Here is a 27,416-nt window from a genome sequence, read left to right on the forward strand (position 1 = left end):
TTCTCTAATCAAACCTTTCTGCAACAACTCATGCACTTGTCTGTTAAGTTCTTCATTCTCTGTAGTTGTCAATCTATATTGTGCTTTGTTTGGAAAACTAGCTCCAGGGATCAGATCCATACAATGACTTATACATCTTACTGGAGGTAAACCATTAGGAATATCATCAGCAATAATTTCTTTATACTCATTCAGCAACTCTACAATTTCTTGTGGCACTCCATCAATACTACCATCTGTCATTCGGTCACCACTGACTAGCACTCGATTAACACTATTTTCTTGCACTTGGTCTCCATTGACAAAACTCAATTTTCTTGGAATTATAGCAAAATAGACTTGATTCTTTTTCATTTCCTTTCCAAATTGTTTCCCATTAACCATGCAAATTTTTATAGCAGTACAATTAACCTCATCTAGACTTATGATCAAAGGCAACAATGTTTGTTTTTTCCCATTTACCCAAAGAGTATATTGATTAAATCTTCCATCATGTACAACATATCTATCATATTGCCAAGGTCCACCCAACAAAATATGACAAAAATCCATGGGCACAATATCACACAAAAATTCATCAAATTAATTTCCAATTTTGAAATTCACAATGCATTGCTCACTTACTAGTATCTTATGCTCATCTTCGATCCATGAAACATGATAAGATTTGGGATGTTTCAGCCTCTACAACTAAAACTTTGGAACTAGCTCTTTTGATGCCAAATTTGTAGAACTTCCATTGTCAATGATCACTTTACAGCATTTTCCAGCCATCTTACATCTTGTCTTGAAAAGACTTCTCCTTAAAACAAGATCCTCATCACCTCCCTTATTACTTAAGGTTCTTCTCACCATCAAATTTTCTCCAACCTTAGGTCCACTTGGTGAACTCTCAATGTCTTCTTGAATCATAGCATGTCTATTATTCTTCCCACCTTTAGAAGATCTACATTCAAAGGATCTATGCCCTTCTTTGCCACATCTAAAACAGCTACCATGAAATCCACCTCTAGAATAAGAATTACCTCTTCCTCGATAAGAATTAGTGTCTCCTCATTAAGAATTACCACTTTTCCATTCAATCTTGCCTTTGTCATCATTATTCCATTCAGATTTTCCTTTATCCTACATAGAACTATCAGATCTACCACTTTCTCCATAAGATCTACCTCTACCTCTCTGGAATCTACCACCTCTACCTCTCTGTCTTTGTTCATGCTTCTTTGTCAAGATCCTCAGCTTTCAAGGCATATTGATATGCTTATTCTACACTTTCTAGCTTCACAAAACTTATTTCATCTTGTATTCTAAATCTCAATCCATTAATGTACCTTGCAATTTTCTCAACATCATCATCCACATGTCTAGATCTGATGTCTAATCCGTAGAATTCCTCGGTATATTCTTTTATAGTAATATCCTTTTGTTTCAAATTTTGCATCTTTCTCAACAAGCTAACCTGGTAATCAGTAGGAAGGAATTTGTTCTTTACCTTGTTCATCATCTTTGGCCAAGTTCTAATCTTCTCCTTTCCTCTCCTTTGTCTATCAGTTTGCAACTGCTCCCACCATAGTGATGCATGACCTTTCAACCTAGTGACTGCAATCTTCAACATTCTATTATCAAGAGTGTTTTCATACTCAAAGAACTTCTCCATATCAGATATCCAATCCAACATAGCATTGGTGTCCAATTTTTCATCATAAGGAACAACTTCTATAGCAGGCTTTGAATTTTCTCTAGACAATACTATCAACAATCTTGCTTCATCTTGGTCTTCTTTAGGTTCTTGATTAGGGTTTGGTGTTGTTGCTTCATCATCACTTACAACATCAAGATGTGCTCCTCTCCTCTAGGTTGTCTCTGTAGCATCTAATCTAGCTACAATTTGTCTCAACTGATCCAATATAGCATTATCAACATTATTTCTTCTACCATGAACCATCTTTACAAATCAGGTTCCTGCAAGATCATAACCCTCTACAAGTTATAGGTCAAATCTGTAGATCTGCCACCCTACAACCAAATTCAAATTAGGGTTCTACACAATCCAATCTCCACAAGGATGAACCTCAATCTCTAATACCAACAGACACAAGCAAGAGGATGAATAACTAGGGCCAATGGCTCACCCAGCTATCCAAACCACCGTGCAAGAGTTAACAAAGCAGAAAAGAAAATATAAACACAACACTAAGGAGAGAGAACAAGATATATTTATTTAATTCCTCAATTAAACCACATACATGCCTAGCTGTATGGCCTTTTGGGTTATGGCCAGATATAGAATACAACTTCCAGATGCATGATCTAGCTTCAAGTTTGCATTTCCAGACTCATACCCTGCTCTTTCTAAACTCTCCCCAAAATCTCCTTTAATCTAAGCCTAAGCACTCTATTTATATTTTCCAAAATGGCTTACAGAACATTCTAGAACATAGAGAAGCCACAAGTCAACTCTTAGCAAATATAACTACCTATACCAAAATTAAATGCGATCAAAGTTAGCCCAAATAGGAACCAGACACAAATTACTCAGCAAAAGAAAGCTTTCCAAAACTAGCACTTAGCATCCATATGAACTCAGCATCCAAAGGGATTACATGACAACAACTATGAACTCGGTAACAATTGGAACTCAAATACAAACTCGGTAGCAACTAGAACTTGGTAGCAACTAGCAACTAGAACTCGGTAGCAACTAGAAACTAGAACTCGGTAGCAACTAGAAACTAGAACTTGATAGAAACTAAAGCTACTAGAACTCGATAACAACTAGAAACTGGAACTCGGTAGCAACTAGTAACTAGAACAAAGGTGCAAGATTACAAGGAAACCCAAGATGCTCCTGCATCAGCCCACTACCCAAACATGCACTTCCAATTACAAGAAGAGTTTACTGCCCAAACAAGTAATCAAACTTCTAGAATATAATCATTCTAACTTCTTCCTTAACTAATATCTGATCGTTAGCTCAATCTTGTATCACAAAAATTTCTTTACAAAACTTCGCATATATCGCTTTCACAAAAGTTTGCATATAATCACTCAACATAATTATTACCCTTGCACTTTAACATTTGAATTCTCAATATTTCCTTTGCATAAATATCATGTTTTTACACAAATTTATGCTAGGTCAGCTAAGACCATAATACACTTTTCCAACTTAGAGTAAACATCTAGGATGTCAACTCTAATTGGTCAAGTAATTATTTTCTAAACAAAATAATTCCTTTCCTTTAATTTTTCTATCTTGTTTCACTTAAAAAATGAATATCTCTATTTCATATAGTCTATAGTCACTTTTGGGGTTATACATGTTGTCATCAACATGTATACTATCTCCATCTAACTTTGCTAGTCATAATATGACGTCAATAAAAAGTTGCATACAAAACAATACCCTGTTGTATACCAAATTCATACTTAGACAATTTCTGAGTACCAAAAGCTAAGTATCTTTATTTCTAGGGTTTCCATTAATAAAAATAATTACATGTCTTCATTAGCCAATTGTCAACAATCTCCCCCTTTGGCATTGATGGCAACAAGATAGGGAAAATTGGCTAAGTATCAAAAACTCAAAATAAATAACACATAAACATTACATCTATTACAACTTGTTCATCTTACATATGCTCCACCTTACGATATGATTTCATATTTTACAATATTATTTTCTCCTCTTTACTTGATTTACAATTTTCTTATGTACTTCTCCCCCTTTGACATTAACGTAAAAGGTTAAAATGTCAAAAACTATCCATATACTATCAAAATCTCTATGAACATCTTCCTTAAACTAATAGTATCTTCATGCAATCATCAAAACTTTCCTTAATATTGTTTAAACCTTTAGTCCATGTATCCTTGGCTGATTCAACAGAGGTGATAATTTTATATAGGACATATCATGCAATCTCAACTACATTAAGTTCATAGTATAAAAAGTTAGAATAAGTTTCCATGGCCTTAACACATTCCTCCAACTATTTCTCAATAATATATATTTTTATAGAAATAGACTCTCTAAAATCTTATACTCTCTTCAAAATTTGTTCCTTTTGAAGTTCTAGTTTTTTTATATAGCTATGAATATTGCCCACTTATCCTTCAAAATCATCAACTTTACTAGACAGATGTTGTAATTGGCTAGATAGAGCCTCAAGCTCACTCATTTTTCCTCCAATATAACTATCAATATCCTTAGTCAACTTGTGAGATAGATTACACTTGATGTAAAATATTTTTTCATCTTGTTGATACTTCCAAAGTTCCTTGATACAAGTATCAAGACTTATCAAACCATTCTTAATATTCTAACAAATAGTGCTAAATAAGTTAGCATCATGTCAAATATGTGTCTTTTTTCTACAACATTCAAAAAAAAATTGAATTATTCATCAAAATATTTTAGCACTATGTGTGCCCTTTGTTCAAGATCTTCTTCTATGTATTGCACTACCACAGTACTATGTAATCTATTAGTAACGTCCATCAATGTTCTCTATAGGCTCTTCACTGTCTTGTTCTTCTAAATAAGTTTCAACAAAGATGAGGTCAAGTCACTTTGATCATCATCATTAGTTGTTAGGCTAGCAAGAAAAAAGTGGAGTAGATGAACTAGAAGGTTTAGTGTCATCTTCCCTTTTCTTCTTTTCAACTACCTCTTTGACTCTTCTTTCTTCTTCCTCTTTGTCTTCTCTTTCATTTCTTTCTTTTTCTCTCTTTTCTTCCTCTTCTAATCTTTTCTTCTCATCTTCCTCTATTTTCTTTTTCATTTCTTCTTCAACTATTATTTTCTTTTCTTCCTCCTCTTTTCTTATATTTTCATCTTCAATAAATTATACTTGGCCTCTTCTATTTTCCTTTTCTCCTCCTCTAATAACCTCTTCTCCTCTTCAATTTGTCTCAATTATTATTCAATATCTCTTATGTGAGGTTCATTTTGTTCAAAACTCTCAAATGGGTTTGTATAATCAATGTTAATGGTAACATTGGCTTGATCTATGTGCATTGTATCACCACTCACTAATGCTTCTGAGGTTTTGAGTGCTAGTGAAGATGCTATCTTAGACTTTATCATCATCTTACTTATAGCTACTATAGTATCACTTATTATCTTATATTTCTCACCCACCATAAATAGAAATGGTCTTACTTTTTTTCTCAAGTAAGGTACTAGATTTTTCAATAATCTCTTGAATTCTTCTTCATCATCAGTCTTACATATAGTTCTTAACATAGACTTCCAAAGTTCTATGTCCTCTTCTCAAGCTAGTGCCTTCTTTTCAATGAGTTTGTCATAGACTTTTTGGACTACTATGACTTCAATATCTTTAAGTTTCAGATTATTGGCTATTATGTATCTCATAGTAGAGATATCAATCTGATCTTTCTCAAAATTATTATACAAATCATAAAATTTATTCATCTACACAAAGTTGCCTTCATTAGCAATAGTTGAGTTAATCTTTTCTATCTTATATTTCTAGGGTTTCTGAGCTTTACATACTTACTACTAAGAAGTAGTTACCTTCTCTACCTTTTTTCCTTCTTCTTCTTCTTCTTCTTCTTCTTCACTAGACTCAACAATTGTCAACAATGTCTTTTTTCTCTTTCCTATTCCAATGGCTTGTTGCTTAACCCTTTTTGCATTTGTGATCACAACTTCCATTAATTTCTCTAATTTCCTCTTTGTCTTACTTGTCTTAAAATTTGATACTACTACATAAGGAATGTTTTGTTTCAAAGATGACTCTGTAATAGATACTTGCAAAGGTTGCACATATGTTATACCTTGTTTCATGGTCTTCCTGATTTCCTATGACTCACTCTTAGTCATACTAACTTTTGTTGAGGCTTTTTTCATTATAATTTATATCTTCTCATGATATACCTTCTCCGAGGATGCCTAATGAGTTGATTAGGTAATCTCATCATAGGTTCCAAATCTATATTTAGCATGGTCCTTCTCTAATTTCAACAATAAATCAATGTATCCAACTATCGTTTCATCACTTAATTAATAAAAAAAGGGATCAAAAAATGTTTCTTGAGGTTCTATTGCTTGAATATAAGTAAAATTTGTATCAACCATAATGAAAATATCTTCTTTAAATCTACCTACAATTGTAGCTACAATGTTGAATTTTTTCCTTATTTCATATGAAATGTTTTCATTATCAAGTTTCCACTATTGAGTATCTTATCTACTAGATGTCTTCTACATACATCTGCAATTTTCTCCATTGTACACCTCTCACTACTCATAATCTTTGTGGCTAACAAATATGGAAATCTCTTAAGTTCAAGAATAAATATGTAATTGATCAATGAATGAAATCTAAACACACCATTATTAGTATTTTTGATCTTTTCTAGGTTCTCAAGAAGTTTCATTCTTAGAATTTCACTAAGATTAACTTGTTCCTTCTCAACACATATCTTGTAGGCTACATGGATGAATCCGACTGACAATTCATCAATCTTTGAACTTGCACATATAGATTACACAATGATTCTACTCAAATATATTACATCTTCTTGTTTAATGGTGCTAATCACCATGACCTTTCCATTATACACTACCTTTTTGTAGCTCTTAACTTTCTTCTCAACCAATTTCTCACCTATAGGTACATTGCCTTGTTTACAAAGACTAGTTATCTCATGAAAAATTTTGACTGAAATATCAACTATACTATCTTGCATCCATAGTTTTCCATCATGTATTCTACTTAGTATGATCTATGTCCACTCATTTGTGTACAATTCTTGGTAGAAATGATATTTGAACAAATCTAGTTCCTTCAAGTGTTCAAATCTAGGTTTCATAGTCATATCATGACTAAAGATTAATTCCATATCTTTGTTCATATATTCACTCCCTATAGATTCAAACTTAATGGTAAGATAACTTCCTATATCTTCCAAATACTACATTGTTCAGAGTAATGCATAATGTTGAGTTAGAGTTTCTTTCTATGGGTTTCAAGGAAACAACCTTCAATTTTGGTCTGTCTTCATTCTCAACATTGTAAACTACTGACATATCCACAATTATATCAAATATGAACTTTTATTGAATAATTTTTTCTTACAAATGACAAAATACCTCTTTCTAAAAATAAGGTTTTCTTCGAAATTGCCTTGTCAAGTCACTTCTGAGTGCTTCGTGCTTCTGATGTGATCGCAATGAAGTGAAAATAAAGTTTGTGCTCCATTTATTCCTACAACTTGAACTTGTATTAATTGCATACTTTGCAAACATGAAAATCAATCAATCACATTTTGAAATCAAATAACTGCTCAAGATCTTCTATTTGATCTTCAAATGCTACTTGAGGTTTACTATAGCTTCCTCCCATTTTGGCAATGCTCCTCAAAATGTTGCTTCATGAATTTCACTGCAAAAACATAGTTTTCATCTTCTATTGTAGAATTAACTCTCTCTATAATAATAGTAACTCTTAATTCCTTAAGCTCCAAATTACAAGTGAGCTTAGGTACCATCTAAAATTGTCTCAATACACCTTTTCCCAACTTTTTTATGCACAATTCAATCTCTAAATAAAGTTTTCAATTTCTGGTGTTGTGAACAAGTTTAATTCAACTTAATTGAATCAAACTTCATAATTTATTTTGATCTTCCTGTCTCACCATCATCTAACTTATATTTTGAGATGTCTAATCCTTTTTACAAATGCCTTATTGAGTTCTTCTCAAATTTCATTGACTACATTTCTTTGTTCCTCATTTTCATTGTTAGTTCTAGAGTTTCTCTCATGGTTCCTTCTATCACTTTTTATGTTTCTTCCATCATTCCTTCTATTTCCAAAATTTCTTCCATTGTTTCTTCTATTTCCAAAGTTTTTGTCCATTCTAAAATACTTTCTTGTATGTCCAAAGTTGTTGCATAATTGGCATACTAGTGTTCTGCTTCTAGGATTATGTTGATCATCAAGTGCATGACAATTCTAAGCTATGTGTCCAAAATTGTTACACTTATCGCACATGATTTTTCTTCTTTCTTAATAAGGCAAAGATATCCTTTTATTAGATCTTCTTCTATCTATAGGGTTGGTATTTCTAGACATTCTACTATTCCTTCTATCATTATCATATTTAGGTTTCCTACAATCATTTGGTCTAGACCCATACCATCACAATTATGACAATAAAAATCTATAACATGATTAAATGACTTATTTTTATAATCTCTTTTCATATGACCTATTTCATTACATGAATAATACTTACCTCTAAATTCATACCTAGTTTCCTTAGGTGATTCCACTTGCTTTGGTTCATCCAACTTCTTTAATATTATTAGAAGATTAACTAGATTCAATCTTATCATCAAATTTGGCTTTTTCTTTCAGATCTGATCTAATATCAAGTTTCTTTACAAACATGTTAAATAGATAACCGAGACCAGTCTTATCATAAGTAGGTCTTTGTATTGACATTAAATCATCAAGATTTTTTCTACTAGAATAAATATTTTCAAGTTTTTCCTTGCACTAAGTTAATTCACCTTTCACAATAGTATTGTATTTCTAAACTTCTTCATGATCTTCTTTCAATGTTTCAAGCTTAGATGTCTTCTTTGCTAGACTTTCTCTAAGGATTGCATTCTCATTTTTCAAATCAATTTCAACTTTGCTAGGATCACTCCTCAAAGTTAACTTAAGATTCATAATCTTCAATTCATGCTTCAAGTTCTTGTACTCTATCTTCAATTTTGAATAATCATCATCAATTGTTTTAGATTTAGTAGATTCGGTCTTGGATTGGATATGTTCAATCTTTTCTTCTTCATATTTTTTCTTCAGCTTATCTCTTTCTTTAGTAAGGAGGTCAATTTTTTCAAGTGCCTCTTCAAGCTTCTTCATCAATTGTTCCATATCTATAGGGATCTTACTCAAGTTGTTAAGCCTCTTCTAAGTAACTGTGCTCTGATACTAATTGTTAGAAATAGGAATTACTAAACAGGTGGGTGAATCAATAATCTACAAACTTTAGTCACCAACTGGATATTATTTGTTATTTTAAACCATACATAAAAAAATAATAAATTAATTATGAACAATAATAGTAACCATGCACAAAGATAACTAATAACACCATATTTTGTTAACTAGGGAAACCCTAGCCAAGAGAAAACCCTGATGATGATGATACCCACTAGATAATATACTGATATATAGGTTCGTTGTTAGAAGATGGACCCTATTAGGATTCAATAAGGAAATTTAGTATAGAGGGTCCCTATTAGGAGGCTTTGAATCCCTATTAGGAGATTTCAACCCTGTTAAAAGTTGTAGTATAGTAGGTGCAAGCTGAGCCCACTACCCAAGCATGCACTTCCAATTACAAGAAGAGCTCAATGCCCAAAAAAATAATCAAACTTATGGTATATAGGTACCATAACTTCTTCCTTAATTGATCTCTGATCTTCAACTTGATCTCAAATCACAAAAATAGCTTTAAAAAAATTGCATATATCACATTCACAAAAGTTTGCATATAATTGCTCAACACAATTATTACACTTGCACTTCCACATTTGAATTTGCAAGATGTCCTTTGCATAAATACCATGTATTTACACAAATTGCTACTAGGTCTACTAAGACCACAATACACTTTTCCAACTTAGAGTAAACATCTAGGATGTGTGCCCTAATTGGTCAACTAATTCTTTTGTAAACAAAATAATCCCTTTCCTTTAATTTCACTGTCATGTTTCACTTAAAATACAAATACCTCTATTCCATATAGTTTGTACTAACTTTCAAGGTTATACATTTCATAATCAACATGTATACTATCTCCATCTAACTTCACTAGTCATAATATGATGTTGATAACAAGTTACATACAAAACAATCCACTGTTGTATAACAAATTCATACTTAGACAATTTTTGAGTACCAAAAGCTAAGTATCTTTATTTCTAAGGTTTCCTGTAAGCATGTACATCATGTATTACCATTAACGATAATCATTACATATCTTCATTAGCCAATTGTCAACACATCAATGGTAAGATAGATATCTCTATGGATAATCTGGATCCACGACCAACTTCCATGCCAAGAAAAACATGAGGGAACAATGTGGCATGCAAAATGAGGTAAAAACCAAAAATGAGAAAAACCTTGAAATTGAAACTCATTATGTCTTTGGGTATAAAAGTCACAATAATCAGATAAAATTTGGGTTTGGAGTTTGTATATAGAAATGGCTATCATAATGGGATGAAATCCCAAACCCTCAAGTCAAACAAGGGGCAAACACTCATACGCCCCCAACTAGGTAGAACAAGCATGCAGAAATGGAGGGGAACACTAGTTTTATACCTCCAAATTATTTGCTACCAAAAAAAGATACTCAAACAAATAAAAAACAAATAAAATGGGAGAGCCCTACCTCTCAGCTAAAAGGGCTAAGACATGAACACATGCATTAAAATAATCGTCCCATGATCACTGCCGAAAATCCTTCCAAATGAAGGCCTCCCTAAGTTGGATCCAACAAGATCAACCTCTCAACGATCCCACACCCATAGCTCCTCTAGAAAATAGAATAGTAAATCCTTCAAAGAGGATTTTGGAATTTGCTCTCCAAGTTCCTATTTTGCAAGTGAGAAGTGAGGAAATAATTCCCTTTTTGGATATATATTCACTTTTAAAAGTAGAATATAATATTAGGAAATTAACTAGCTCACTTTAAAATCCCTTTTTAATCTAGAAAAAATTGGGAAATTTCAATTAAATGGAATTCAACTATGGAAAAGGTGTTGAGAATTATAATAATTAAATCAAATATAAATTTCCCTTAAACTATTAAATCACAAAAAATCCTTCATAACTTTCATGATAATTATGAACCTCTAAATGCACAAACATGCTCATGGGTCTAATCACATAATGCAAATGAGTCCAAATTTATTAAATCACTAAAGGGTTTAGTTAATCGATTAAATAGGATATGTCAACCATACAGGGATGACATTGGCTAGGAAAGAACAATTGAATCACTAACTCCAAGTGCCACTACAAAGGATATAAATCATGCACACTTAACAAGATGATCAAGTATGATTACATGTTATAATATAGTTGAAGTGATAAATGTATTAAATCACATTAAAATAATCTATTTAAATCACTCACTGCATCATAAACATCTTAAAGCAAGAATGAAGTAAATAGTCATAGTATCAAATCAGAGTATCTAAATCTAATAAGTCCATCATATAATCATAAACAGAGTATATGTCCAAATACAAAATAACCAGATATCATCATTAAGCACCATGTCATTTCAATAAGCATCATCATGTAGATATGATCAAACTAAATAGCATAGCATCTAACATCTATGATAGTAGTAAATAAAAATATAGTATCTAAACATCAAGTCGTCCTAAATGTCCAACATGAGCATCAAAGTATCTCTTAAAACAAAACATAACAAGGTATATAATGCAAATGCAAGAGGCACTACATTTTGTCAATGGCCAGGGACATTTATGGTGAATGTTTTGTTTTGTTCTATCTCAGATATGGTTTAGATCATCATCCCATCCTCTTGATATGGGACCCCAAAACTATCAATGATATGTATCCATTGGAGTTTGAGATAATGTGGACCTTTAGAATTCATTTCAAAATTATTCTTTAAAATTGATTGGAGGTTAGAGTTAATGGTGCCAATTATATATATACACGTACTAATTAAAGTTTTAAGATCCAACTTAAAGAATTGAAATAAATTCAACTTTGGAAACAACTTCTCTCAAAAACCTAAGAAAAAGGAGAAAGTGGAAGGATTCTCAAAGAACAATAAAATCAATTAATGGGAATACCACTAGGTGTCTAATGAAAAGGATTTTCAAAAAAAAGTTCATAATATTATTAAAAGAAAGAAGGAAATATTGGAAGAAGAGAACCATAGTTCAATGGATCAAGGAAGGAGTCATAAATACCAAATTATTCTATCAAATGGCCATGAAACATAGAAAAGGGAATTACATTAGGCCAGAATAGATCAACTAGACTAGGATTTACTAGATCTTGCCTGAATACTTAGGGATTAAAGTGGTGAGTTTTTTCTTCCCATCCTTAATCAAGATCTATTGGCATATCAAATTTATTTGAGATACAAGATTCATTTCTATATTGTTTCCAAAATCATCTCTCAAAATGATGTCAGTGTGATGGGACCATTTGTTACCCTGGATGAAGTGAAAAAGATGGCATTTTTATTAAGACCATTAAACTCTAAGCTCTAATATTTTTGGGATATTACTAATAAAGATGTTTTTTGGGCCACTAAATATTTTTCCTTTTGGTACTAATCCTAAAGAACTGAATACTACTTTTACTTCCATCATTCCTAAGGCAGTGGGGGCTAATAAATTAACTAAATTCTAGCCTATAAGACTCTATAATATTGTTTATAAAAATTTATCCAAATTGATCATCAACCATATCAAACCTATGAACCCTCATCAAAAAGGTATTATCCCATGAAGGTAGATCACTAATGTTATTCATATTTTTCATGAGGGCCTCCATTTTATACAAAAGAAATAAAGAGGACAATATGACTTTGAAACTTGATATTTCTAAAGCTCTATGATTTAGTCTTATGGAATTTTATTTTGGTTTTGTCTCTTATTATATATTTTATTTTTATGCTTCTAAATACTCATTTCTCACTAATATCTCTTATAAATGTTATTTTGTGGCTTCTAGTGGTCTATTGCAAAATGACCCACTCTCTCGTTGTCTCTTTCTTATTCTACTTGATTTTTTGGTAGGAATTTTTCCAATACCATCAACTTTATTTATTTTTATGGTTTCAAGAAATATTTGAAATAGGTGGTCTTATCTCATAAATAATTTATATATGATACTCTATTTATGGGTGAATTCATATTTATAGAAGCTCATTATTAGAATAATCTTATGTGGGATTATGTTCTTGTGTCTAGTTAAAGGATTAATATTTGTAAAATATTTTTATATTTTTTCAACACTTTGAGACTTATTCAAACTATAATTTCTTTCATTATGGATTTTCAAGTTATTGTGCTTCACTCCAAGAACTAATTTATGCCCCTTGTTATGGGTAAAGTTGGTCTAATTTAGTTTGTGTTGGATTTCTTGAGTATCTCAAGCTTGAGTTGGCTTTGTGGAAGGGATATTTTTTTAGTAATATTGGAAAACTTTTCATGCTTAATTTTTTCATTCAAAGTAATACTATTTTTTTAATATCTCTTTTTCATATTTCAATTGTTTGTACCAAAAAACTAGATGTTAGATCAAGAGAAGGTTACTTTGGTCTTGGGTTGAAGATAAAGAGAGATTGTCCATAGTTGAATGGGGAAAAGTTTGTACCCCTAAATGAAATGGGTTAGTCAATGTTCATAGCTCTCATCTTTGAAATATTTCTTTTCTTGCCAACGATAGATGGAATCTTATGTACACTTCATCATACTTAATCAAGATCATGAGAGCCAAATATCTACAGAACAAAGTCAGTCACAATTTTTCAAACTGTCATTTTCCTATTGGTTCTAACATTTGGAATAAAATTGTATAAACCATCCCTACTCTTCATTACATTTGTTTGTGGATAACTATATGGGAATTATTTTAAACTCTAGAAGGACCCTTGGATCATTCAACCTCCCTTGGATTTCCATCCCCTCTATCCAATACTAGGATTTATACTTATAAAGAGGTTGGGTATTTATATTAGTGAAATTATTTGGATATCTCCTTTCCTCCTTCAAATTTGAATATTGGTCCTAGATGGTTTGAGGATTTCTTTGTGCTATTGTGATCTTTTACTCCAAATCCCTAGGTCCAAAATATTTAGTGCTACTAATAAATAGGATTATTTAATTTGGAATCAAAATGATTATAGGTATTACTTTTTCAAGTTTGTCTCTATCTCTCTTTCCCCTCGATGGACCCAATATTTTGATTACTTGAAAATGTTTTCTCTCAAGGTGTTGCAAAGAGTCAAGTTATTTTAGTGGAATTTTTATCATAAGAAGATCCTCATATTGGATAATCTATAGAAGAAAGTAATCTAGTTGATCAATCAATGCCCATTATGTAAGAACCATTAGGAAAATATCCCTCACATTCTTTTATCCTATGAGTATGCTTAGAGTCTTAGAAAAGGTTAATGAGTCTTTTCAAAAGGTAGTGGGTTTTCTTAGATGATCCCCAAATTATATCCAATAGCTAGATTCCTCCTTCATCTTACCCTTTCATTAAGAAATTGTGGTAGAACTCCCTCCTTAGTGTTGGATGGTCCCTTTGGAAGGAGAGGAGTAATTGTATATGTTGAAATCAATTATTCAATTGTATGGTGTCTTTGATGTTACAAAAAATTTCAAGCCTTTATCGAGCAGTCAATAATAGCTGAGCTCACTTGAGCATTGATGGTAGTTTCCTATATATGTCGAGCATTCAGTTATAACCAAATTAATAGACATTATTGAACGAGCTCAAACAATTAATGAAGTGAAGTTAGTATTGATCGAGTTGGGTCAGTTAACATTAGAACTCGTGTTCTAACCAAATTGAGTACTTGGTCAACACAGAGAAACTTTGATGCTCTACCCTTTACAAATATCCTTCAAATTGTCTTCTTTGATTCATCTTCTTTAAATCACATTTCAATCCTCAACTTACCCTTTCATATGCATGATTCGCCTTGTCAAGTCAGCTTAAATACTCTTTAATAATTGTAGCAGTGAGTCAAATCTCTTAATAGAGCTAGCCTAATAGCTATTCAACAAATCCTCTAACAAGGCCGATCCTAATAGGGTGAATTAAATCCTCTAATAGGGTCACACCTAGTAGTGTATTTTGTAACCTTTAACAGGGTTAGTTCTTAATAGGGCTCACTTCAGAAGAGTGAAAAATAGTAACTAATTGCAATTGGTGTTTTTCCCTAATTGGGTTTTATAGGACCAAAAAATGGGTTAAATGCATAACATACTATGAGAAAATCACAAAACTCAATCAACATACGTTAGCACCCACTAGTCTACCATGAAAGCCAAACTAATAAAGAAAGCAATAGAAACCCCCTCTTTCATTTGTAGCTCCCATGTCCTTCTTTCTTCTCCAAATGATTGTAGCTCCAAAGTTTCCTATAATGCACACAAAATTGAAGCAAAATTCTATGATGTGGATAATGCTATGAGAATACTTGAAGTTTTGATTTGAATGTGAGAGATGGAATGAGAAATCTAAAAGAAATTAGGACCTAAAGGCTTCCATGACTTCAAGAAGACCCGAAATGAGAGAAAGAGTGTCCATTTTATAATCAACACTCAAAGTGAGGGCATTGGATTTGTCACCCATAGATATGCAATGTGGCAAGAGATTCCTTTGAGAATCCATGACACATATGACAAAATATGCCAATTATGAGATTCTATGACACATGAAAGTCAAACTTGGCTAAATGTGGAAGAGAATCTATGATGCGTCATAAGACACCTCAACCCACTTAAAGCCAAGAATTTATGACGAATAAGCCAAATAGGGATGTGCATAAGAGATAAGAATATTTGATTATGACAAATCTTAGCCAAGTGTCAAAGAAGAATCTAAGAGGTGTCACATCCAAGTGTCATGATGATGCAATATTTTATGGAATATTTGAATTAAAAATCCTTTTATTCCACAAAATAAGAATTAGTAGAAAATGGAATTAATGATGGAAAATGGATCTTAGGAAATTGAAAATTTCCATGGTTTGTAGATGATGAACCAATTAATTAATAAAATTAATTAATTGAGGATGATAATAAAGAAGAATAATTAGAAGGAATAATAGAATTAAATTATGGGTTATTTAATCCTATAGAGAAAATTAGTAGATGTTTGGCCAAATTGATTAAATGAATGCGATCGTATCCTTTGATGAAAATGTGACAATGATGGATATCGAATAAGATGATGGAAAGTAGACCAAAGCCATGGTCAAATTGATTGATAGATTGAAATTGATAACATACCAAGGACACATGACATGAATTGGTTGATATGTAACATTTAACTGACATTGTAAATGCTACAGGATTGAAATTGATTGATAAGGTTTGATCATAATAAAATCGATGGACATTGTCAATGTTATTAAAATGGTTGATGATGTCATGATCTGACATTGAAAGCCTCAACAATGTCAACTATTGAATGACATAAATAATAGTTTCATCTAGCACTGAGAGCCATGACAGTACTAAGGTCAGATTGATAAGATTGATAGGTTGATAGGTTTCCAAGGCACTGAAAGCCACAAAAATACCTAGGATAGGATAAACGATGATTGATTTGGGATGTTTGATATGTTTTGGGTTGATTAGGATCAATTTTGACTGATTTCGAGTTGATTTGGGGTGATTTTGAGTTGATTTGATATGATTCTGAGTTGATATGAAATTGATGTGAAGAAGGATACAAATGATAAAGTGTGATCAATCTGGCCAAAAGATCAAAGTTAGTGGAATGAGAAAATGGGAAAAATTATTATGAAGAATTAATGAATTTGTAGATGCGAACCATTTTTGACCATCTACATTTTGCCCCTCTTTGATATAATGTGATTTAGAGCGTTGTATCAAAGAATAACTGATGAGACAGCCACAACATGCCCCAGTAGGGATGATATATATGGGTGCCCCCTTGAGAAATTTACTAAGATAAGCATATGATAAGTCAATTTATCATTGACAGATCACAAATTAGAGCTAAGATGTGAAAGTTATGAGGTCTAGAATGCAAAATAGGGTCACTCCAGAGCTCGAGAATGATTGCATGGGTTACCACTCAAGAAAAAAAAATGATGAAAATGATATTTCATGTTGTCCAAAATGAAGATAAATATCCAATGCAACTGACGGATTGCAAATCCGAGTTAAAACGCAAAAGTTATGGGCTCCAGAGTGCAACATAGGAGCTCTGGGAGCAGTTCTGGGTAGCTTAGGTCCCCAACTATGCCCAAAACTCAACCAAGTGCATCATTGATGCACTTGGTAAGCCCAAGTGCATCATGACAGTACCAAGTGCATCAATGACACACTTGGGAAGCCCAACTAGTCTTAGAAAGTGCAAAATGTGCCCAAGAGGGCTCCGGGGGCCAAAATCAACATGATGAGGGACAAACAGGGGGCCAAGAGTAATCTCAAGGATTAACACTCCATAAAGTGACCAGATAATTAAAATGATAGCTTATTTTGTTCACAAGAAAGATATGAGTCCAACACAACTGACAATTTGCAAATCAAAGTTGAAATGCAAAAGTTATGGCCTCTGGAGTGCAACCTAGGGGTTTCGAGAGCAATTCTAGATAACCTAGGTCCCCAAGTGTGCCAAAACTCTACCAAGTGTGTCAATGATGTAGTTGGGAGCCCCAACTATGCCTAGATAGTGCAGATTGCACCCTAAAAGGCTCTGGGGCCCAAAATCAACTCGATTGGACTCGAAATGCCCTGAAACTTTGCGTGCATGCCCAAAATGATTGAAAGATGTCATAACATGAGGGTAATCATCAAAAATGGTTGTATTTGGTCAAAGATGATGAGAATAATGTCAAACTAATGTTGAACTAGGTTGAAAGCCATAGAAAGTTGATTGATAGTGTAGGATGATGCAGGAATGCATGAATGCAAGATGAAGATGATTTGGTGAATCGAAAGAACTAATTATGGTGATAGAGAATGAGATGAAGAAGAAAGATGGGATGAGGAGATGTTAGTATGATGGAAAGACTTTTTCTTGTAGAAAGTGCACTATATGTCAAATGGAGCTTTATTTTGATATTGCAAATGGAATGCAATGCATCATGGCATAAAGGGGCAGAGCGCAAATGCAAGCCTTTTGCGTAAACAAGCATGATGCAGACAGAGAATGACCTTGTCCTTCCTAAGGCATATGTACATGCCCTAGACTCTCAAAGATACATTACAATAGATAGAAATAGAAAAAGATGACCATGAACCATCCTGACCACTCTCATAGATCAATTTATATCATCGAGTAGCATAGGGACATGATCAAAAAACAAAGCAAAAATAAATCACTCACTAAACAGTGTGAGCCAATAGTTATTCTTGTCCATTATTATGTACTTGTTAATGTTTTTAGGTGTGTAGATAGTGTTTGACATGTTGATAATGTGATAGTTCTAGTTGTGGATTCAGTTGATAGGTTCATAGTGATATGTTGGATTGATTGTTGGTTTACGTTGGTCAGATAGTGTGATTGTCTTGAAAGTGTAGAGCTTTAAGTTTTAGGCTGCAAAGTGCAAGTTTGTACACAAAAGGGATGGTTATCCACAGTGAATATGTACAAGGTTTATTGCAAATTTTTGATGGGTTTTGTGATTTTTAGGGTTTTTGAGGATATTTGATGTTTTGGTGTGACTAGTTTCTTCAGGACATTTTATGATTTTTAGGGTTTATTTCAAGACATTTTATGATTTTTAGTGCTTTTTTTAGGACATGTTATGATTTTTAGTGATTTTTAGGATCATATTTGAATGTTTAGGATTTTTTCAGGGCATTATGTGATTTTTAGTAATTTTCTCAGGACATTTTATGATTTTTAGGGATTTTTTTAGGATCGTATAAGCATATACAAGTGTTAGCTCCAATCTGTTATGTGATAGGTCCAATGGATAGAAAGAACTTAGGGATATGCCCCTAGTTCAAATTCAAACTCATGCACCATGTAGGTAATATGCCCCCCGGCAAGACGCAAACTATGTACAAAGGCCAATGACAGAGCGTGTGTGCAGACTGGTGATGCTTAGGCAAGGTCACAAAGGACATTAACCAGTTCGTGAGCCATGATAAGGGACCAAGGATGTCTTGCAATATGAAGGATATGATCAAGGAATGATGGAGGGGGAAAAGACCAAATGGAATCCTGATAGATGGAGGAGCAATACTAATTACACATGGTGCCTATTTGCCAGGTTTTCACCATGGTACTTGCCCAAAGTGCATGTTTGCCAGGTTTTCACTTTTGGACAAAAATTTTCTCTTGACTCAGATTTTTGTGCCAAGATGCCTGTTTGCTAGGTTTTCATCAAAGCATCCATTTTTTCATGAATTTTTTCACTTTTTTCTTTGCTTTTTTTCATGACTTTTTTGCTATTTTTTTGATATTTTTTCAAGACTTTTAGATGAAATCAAGAATGTCACTGACAAATGCTGAGAAGATATCTGTTGTTGGTGCTGCTAGCTAATGAGCTCTGGATCCATGACTGACCATAATTATGGAGGATTTGTTCCACGTCTGTAGCTAAAATCAAACCACTAGAAAGGCCTCGAGAGATACCATCGTGTACCATATGTAAGACAATGTCTATCTCTTGCAAATCAAGGCATCTAAGGATAATTGGGTCAATAGAAATGTCATGTGGGATGTCACTGATGATGACATAGGCAAAGGCTTGTTGGATAAAGGACTGATTTTGGTTATAGGAAAAATTAGGTAGCTGGATTGGGGGATAAACAAAGGGATATAAGGGAGGGTTGTGAGGGTTGAGACCAATGACCTTCCACATGAATGTTGATTGAGAGAGCTCCAAAAGACTTTGTGGCATGTTGAACACTAGAACACTGATATTCATGGCATCATATTTTTCATTTTGTATCTGTGGGAGCTGCTTAGCTTTTGATTTTTTATGGTCTAATGGTGCCTTTCGATTTTCACCAAGAGACCTATGCTTGTTATTTCTTTCTCTTTTTGCTTTGTAACTAGAAGGTAGAGTGGACTTGAAAAAATATGCCAATGTGTTCTCTTTAGGAGAAACTACTTCTTTATGATCTTCAGTCATAATGCCTTCAAATTCTATTGTAAGAGTGTCATCATCATCGAATTGATCAAAAATTGGTGGTCCACATTGGTCCCAATCCAAAGGTTAAGGATAACTTGAGGAGATGTCATCATCAGTGTTGAATGGGCTTTGGTTGAAGGTAGATATATGGGTAACTGATTCAACTGGGTCAGTGGGGTTATGCTCAGAGGCTAGGGGATTTTTGGTTTCAAGTGGGATATCCTCAAATGCCTATTCATCATTCAAAACATCCATAGTCTTACACGTAGGTACCATAGTACTAGGAGGACCTATTCGTAATGGTTTAAATCCAAGCCCCTAACTAGGAGGTTGTCCTTCTATAGTGATAGGTTTAATGATTCCTTGTTTCTAAGATCCAAGACCACTATAGCAATCATAACCTTGTTTCTACATGATGGTAAACCCAAGTCCATACTTGCTAGGAGACATCAAAGTGGGTTATCATTCTACTTTTGCTTTCTCAATACATATGGATGTATTCTCATTGATAGAAGTATAATTCTTTGTACTGATGGGATAAAATGGTGACTTCCTAATGTGAGAGACTTGAGACATAAAGTACTCTCCACACCCATTGACTTCATTCTTCATCTTTTCCTTGGATTTACTGAGCAGTATATCAGCATCCACATACTTAGAGGAATTTGTGGGTTGTGCTTCATTATTTTTTGGGATTTGATATGCAGTAGCATCTCTTAGATTAGCACAAAAATGGAAAGGATCTAGATCACCGGGGATGGTAACCTCTACACTGTGATAGAAAAGCTTCAGACATTGATGATATGTAGAAGGGACTGCTTTCATAGCATGAAGCCAAGGGCGTCCTAGTATCATGTTGCAATTCATTTCTATATCTAGGACATGGAACAATGTATCTTCAATAGCAGGACCAACTCTCCCAGGTAATGTGATGACGCCCTTGGAATAGCATTCACCGTCATCATAACCTTTTATTGTGATTCTTTGAGAGGGATCTACATCATCTTCAGAATAACCCAAATTTTTGACAACCTTAAGAGTACAGATGTTCAGTCCTACTCCTCCATCTATTAAGACACATCTGACTTTGGCATTATGGATGAAGACTTCAAGATAAAGGGGATCATTATGGTAAGGTTTGTCCTTAGGAATATCATGGGGTGAAAAAGTGATATGTTGTGATGCAGATAGGTTCCCAACCATGGCTTGGAACTAGGCAACGTCAATGTTATCTAGGACAACTGACTCTTTAAGGGCTTGATCTAAGATCTTCTGATGTTGGGGAGATGCACGCAGTAGGTCCAAAATGGATATTTGTGCAGGGGTTTTTTTGAGTTGTTCAACAAGGCTATAATTAGATGAAGTAGGAGCAGTAGGTCTACTTGGGGGTACAGGTCTAGTAGAAGCAATAGGTCTAGATGGGGCTCCAGGTAGGGTGATCTTGCTACAGCGTGTAGTGACAGCACAGCGAGGGTCTTTAGCCTTCAATGTGAATGTGGATATGCAGAATTCAGACTCATTAAAGCAATTGATGGTGTAGTCATAGCCAGTGTGTGTGTAATTCACATTACCTTTTGATTTTGAGTTTGAAGTTGAGGGTTTCTCTTTGTCATGATTACCCAAGGGATCTTTGAAAATAGTATGATTAGAGTTGGATGCAAACAGTGATGGATCAACTATGATTACACCATCATCAATAAGGTCTTGTATTGCATGCTTCAATTGGAAGCATGATGAAGTCTTGTGTCCTTTGGTGTGATGGTAATCACAATACTTTTTTGTCATCCCATCAATCTACTTTAGTTAATGGTTCATCTTTGATTGGGGGTAGCTATAGGAAGTTATTACTCAGTAACTATTGTAATGTAGTCTCAAGTGATATTCCCAATGGTGTTAATTTCTTGTCTTTGGTTCTAGGATGTCTTTTGTCTTGTGTGGAAGTCTCAGTTTTCTATTTTTGAGGTGTTGTTTGATTAGGAGTTTGTGAATTTTTGGGGTTTTTGCCTTTCAAAGTCAATTGAGGTTGTGTTGTGCTAATTGTTCGAGCATCCACAATGCCATCATTAGTCATGTTCTTGTTTTTGGAGAAAAAATTTGGCTTGTCATTAGACGAGTTGGTATTGGTATTGTCCTTGTTTGTCTTGAGGATTCCCTTATGGATAAGAGAATCTTCAATACTAGCCCCTTTTTTCATTAGTTTAGAAATGGTGCTTGGGCTCTTGATTTTAATTTCATACATTAAGTCTGGGACTAAGTTTTCAATTCATAAGTTTACTTGTTGTTCTTCAAGAATGTCTAGTGAGCATTGACTAACTAAGCTTCTCCAAAGTAGTAAGAATTTGATGAATGATTCTCCCATCTTTTTTTTAGTTGAGCACAAATTAGAAAGTGTCACCTCATTTGTAATGTTAAAGGAAAAGTGGGAGATAAACTTGTCTGCTAGCTTTGACCAAGATTTGATATTACTAGGAAGTTTGGAGTACCATTCAAGTGCGGGTCCACCTAGAGAATGAGGGAACAATCTCATAAGGTAAGTGGGCTCATCACTGAGTTTGGTACATGAAGCACAAAATTCTTGGATGTGATCAATAGGGTTTCCTTTCCCTTGGTATTTTTCAAACCTTGGAGCCTCAAAGTTTTTTGGGAATGGAGGCATATACAGACTTTTATCAAATGGATTAGGACATAGGTCCCTTTCTGTAGATAGAGCCTATTTCTTTTGGACTCCCAATGCCTCAACTTGTTTGGAAAGTTGTTTGAATTGTTGTAATATTTCTTCATTGGGGTTTTTCATGATGGTCTTTCCTTCAAGTCTTTTGTGTCTGTGAGTAGACCGTTTGCTATGTTGAGAACTATGTCTACTTGGTTTTGACATTTCAGTGTCTGATGAATCTGATGAAGTGTTGCTAGGTGGTGGAGGTATGTTGGAACCTTGAAGACAGAAAGGTCCTTGTTGTTGGGGTACTTGTTCTAGTATTTGATGTGGCACTTGTTGTGGGATTGACTGTGATTGTTGTACCATGTGTTTTTGTTGTGCCATGTGTTGTGGTTGTTGTTGGGATACATCTGTTGGTTGTATGTTAGACCATGTATGTGCTTGTTGTTGTAGAGATATTTGTTGAGGTTGTTGTGGCACATGTTGTTGTTGTAACAAATGTTTCTAGTATGTGATTTGTTTCTCAAGGTGTCTTTGGTGTTCCAAATATTGCTTGAGTTGCTCTTGTTGTTTAGAAAATGTTGCTTGTTGTTGTTGAAATTGTTGTTGATAAATTGTGTGCAAGTCAAGTGGGTTCACATGGGACTGCGTATTAGGAATGTTGGATGTTTGCCCCACTTGAGGTTTTTGTCATTGCGGTTGATGTTGTTGTTGATATGTGGGATGTGTGTTAAGTAGATGTATACTTTGTTGCAGCTTGGAAGTGTGGAGTCCTTGTACCACTTTAGGTTTTTTTTGTCATGGGGGTTGACTAAGTCCTTGAGAATTGAACATCATGTTTGGATTGTTGTTTTGGTACCTTTGTGTGTTAGAAGTTCCTGTTTGTGACATCATATTGACTTGACTATGAGATGTGTCCTTGTAATGAATGGGCATAATGTCAATAAGACTTTTCCTTTGTGTGTCCATAGGGATGGTTGCACTTGATGTTTCACATGTTGTATTTATGAGAGGCTCCATAGCATTTGATGTCATAGCACTTGGTAAAGTTAGGAGCAAAGGTGTACTTTGTTGATTTGCCTCCAAAGGAGGTATGTTTGGCATCCCTAGAGTACAAGTCCCTTTAGGTGCATCTTGTTGTTGCATCATGTGACTAAAATCAAGTCTTAATGTCCTTTTTGGGTGTTTAGGGATTAGTGGTATTTCATCGTACAAGGGGTTAACATTGATATGTTCAAATGTACTTTGGAGGATTTTGATGGTTGACTCTTGACAGGACCTTATAGGTGCCATTATCGTGTTTGAAAACTCCAAAGGTTGTTTTCCCTTATCTAAGTCCAAATTGATCATGGGTTGTATGTTTTCAATAGTTGTTTTGGTTTGATGTTTGGACTTAGGATCTTCCAAGTTTGGGTTAAATTTGACAATTGCTTGGGCTACAAAACATTTGAAGTTTTTAATAAAACTTTTGTCTTGACATGCCCTAGCCATTTCTTCATTAGTGATGCCATAGTCAGTTTTGGAGTCATCACAAAGGTGTACAGTACCTTGTTATATGTTTGATGTGTTATAGTTGAAGGTACTTGTGTTAGGTTGGCTAAATTCAAAGGAGTGTGATTGTTCATCCTCAGGTGTGGTTGGTACACTTCCTCCTCCTGGTGGTATTGGCACAAATATAGGTTCAAAGTCAAAACTCCATTGAGCCATCCCATCTGTGGGGGAAGTGTTTGGAGGAAATCTCATGGTAGGTGCATTGTTCAAGGTTCATTGTGCCATAGCTTGATTATGAGGATCTTGTGGAAACATGTTTAAGGGGTCTGCTAGTAATGGTTGTGATGCCTCGATTTGGTCTTCGTCAAAGGTTTGTTGGTTTTTCTTGCTCTTTCTTTGTCTTGGATGAGCTTCTGGTTGTTCTTGTGCCTTAGAAAACAAAGGTTGATATAGTTCTTCAGGTCTCTGAGCTAATTGTGCCCTAGTAAGTGTTGGCATGATACCTAAGAATGCAGATACGATGGAAATTTTGAGTGTTTTGACTAATTTAGAGTGGTGGGTATGCAAGATATGAGTGTTTTTGGGATGTTTAAGTGTTTAGGGGTGTTATGCAATGTGACGAAATGCTAAATGAATTATGGTTTTGATGTGCAAATTGCAAATGTCCTAGGGATATTATGCAAATGCAAAATGCAAGGTGATGTTTTGAAGTTTGACTAGAGGGGATGAAAATGACTCTAAGGTATGCAAAATGATAATTAGGGTTATGTTTTGGACTTCCTAAGGATGCTAAAGGTTGGTGTGTACAAGGTAGACTATGAAAAGGATGGTTTCCAAGGGTTGATAATGACGTTTAGGATATGCAAAATGAGGGTAAATGATCAAGAAGGCAATTTGGTCGATGGATAATCTAATAAGGTTTGGTAGTGAGAATGATGCTAAGGTTTGGACCATGCAAGATGAAGGGGATATAGCACTAGGGTAAGTCAAAATGACATTTGGGGATGCTAGGGATATGATTATGCTATGACAAGGGTATAGGGAAAGTTTTGAATTTAGGTAAAACCTTTAGAAAGTATTTTTCCTAGGAGTATAACCTTGTGATAAAGGACTTTGGATCTTGACCAAAAATAGATAAAAGATGAAAAGATCAAATTGATAAAAGATGACAAGCTCAAATCTATCAAGACATAGATAGCTTTTGACCAAAGAAAGTGATAAGAAAAGATAAAAAAGACTAGTCAAGATCCATTATCCGTCAACACGAGGACATACTCTAAGACTCATACTTTGTCTAGATTTTTGACTAAATTCAAAGGTTTTGGGGGTTCAAATGATGTTTTGGGGGCTCAAAATGGTGGTGATACTGATTAGAAGTGTGATGTGGACAATTCCTATAATGAAAAAGGGGATTTTGGGTGCAAGATGCAGTTTTGGGTCAAGTGCAAAATGAGGAGGTGTAGAGGTTCCTAGATGCAATTTTGGGGTCCTAAAGTGCAGTTCAGAGGCCCAAAATGGTCATGCAAGTACCCAAGTGCACCCTAACAGTACATGGAACTGTGAGAAAATGAATTTTACATTATTCCACCCAAAGTTGTCATGGTACAAGATGTGAGAAAATGTTACAATTGCAAGATAGGTGCAATTGGAGATCTTGAAATTTTGCAAGCATATGATAAATTGTGTGATAACAAAATACTCAAGGATGAATTTCAAATAGTCAAGAAGAAGGGTTTAATCCATGCCCTAGTTTACCCCATAGGTTTTAAAATTGAGTGCATCAGAATTGTTCTCAGCAGAATACACAATGGATGTTTGTGGCTAGAAGGAGGATCCATGAAAATAACAAAGAGGATAGTGCATAAGGTTACAAGCTTTCCAACCCTAGATCGGCCCAAGACCCTGCGTAGTGACCCAAAAGAAGTTATTGAAAGAAACACAGGGGCTAAATGGAATGATAGGGGCATGAAAATTGACATAATCATAGATCCCCTTTTGGACTTTGTTGTGAGAATCATTTCTCACAAGTTCTACCAATCCAACAGATTAAATAGTGTACCATGCATTGTTGTGGATTTAGCCTATAAGCTTGTAAGAAAGATCATACATATAATCTAGTAGAATTGACATTGCAGTAGATAAATGAGAACCTAAGAGCAATAAGAAGGTCAAAAGGAGCTCAATGCAAGTTTGGTTCAATCCTTGTCGACATATTTTTCTATGCCATGGAAGAGTTTCCTTCAACTGGAAAGGTAAACTAGAATTCAAACAAGTCTACTATCACTCAAATCAATGAATACATTGAATAGATGGGTGACAACTTTGAAGACCAAATGAAAAGTTATTTTGAGCATTTAAAGAAATCCATGAAGTAAAGGGTTAGGATACTAGTTTCCCTAGTGGAAAAACATATCAATGACATATTCTTCTTGGTAGAAATTGACTACACTTATATCCAAGCAGTAGTTCCAAGGGTTAGATGGCTCAAACCCCTAGGTTATGAACTAGATGTGGATTAAGCATTAGTTGCAATCACTGCATTACTTGTAGAAGACATAGATAAAGTGACGAAACCCTTTGGTACTTATCATGTTGTCAAGTCCAAGGTAGAAATGGATTTGAAGGCAGCCTTTGTGGTAAAGAGGAAAGAAAAATTGGCGAGAAAAATAAAGAATAAATGTGGTGAAGGGATTGAAAGCATAGCAAGTGCAGCTGAAGAGGAAGAAGAAGAAGATGACAATAAAGAAGGAGAAGAACAAGGGCAAGGCCCTATGGAATTGACCCAGGGCTTAGGATAAGATAAGGAGGAAGGTTCTAAGGAAGAAGAAGTTGAGGAAGCACCTACACAAGTTGAGTCAAAGAAGAGAAAGGCTAAAACTCAGCCTCTAGCTCAGCCCAAAGCCAAGAAGGTAACCAAGCTTGCATAAGCCAAACCAAAGACACCTTTAAGAAGAGCTACCACAAGGGCATCTACATAAAAGGTGAAGGAGGAAATGAAAGAGAAGAAGAAGGCCACTGAATAGACTGGTAAAGTGCAAAAGAAAAGAAGAAAGTATGTAGCACAATCAAATTCTGATGAGGAGGAGAAGACTAAATTAGAGGATATCAGCTAATTTAGAGTGGTAAGCCATCCTCCCAAATCAACCATAGATAAAATTTGTGATAATATTAGGAAAAATGCATATTTTACTGATTTTAATAAGTTAAGTAGAGAGGACCAAAACAAGATAAAGGAATCAGTGTATGCCATGATGGTAGAATTTAAGAACACACCTCTAGAGTTATACAATACCATGTCTAGGGAATTATATGAGATCATTGAAAAAAAATGCCACTATTGTCTAAAGACAAAGAAGGAAATCAAAGAATCAAC

The sequence above is a fragment of the Cupressus sempervirens genome, chromosome 9, assembly GCF_028749045.1.
Source record: "Cupressus sempervirens isolate cs-2001-9-10 chromosome 9, ASM2874904v1, whole genome shotgun sequence".
NCBI classification, from domain to species: Eukaryota; Viridiplantae; Streptophyta; class Pinopsida; order Cupressales; family Cupressaceae; genus Cupressus; species Cupressus sempervirens.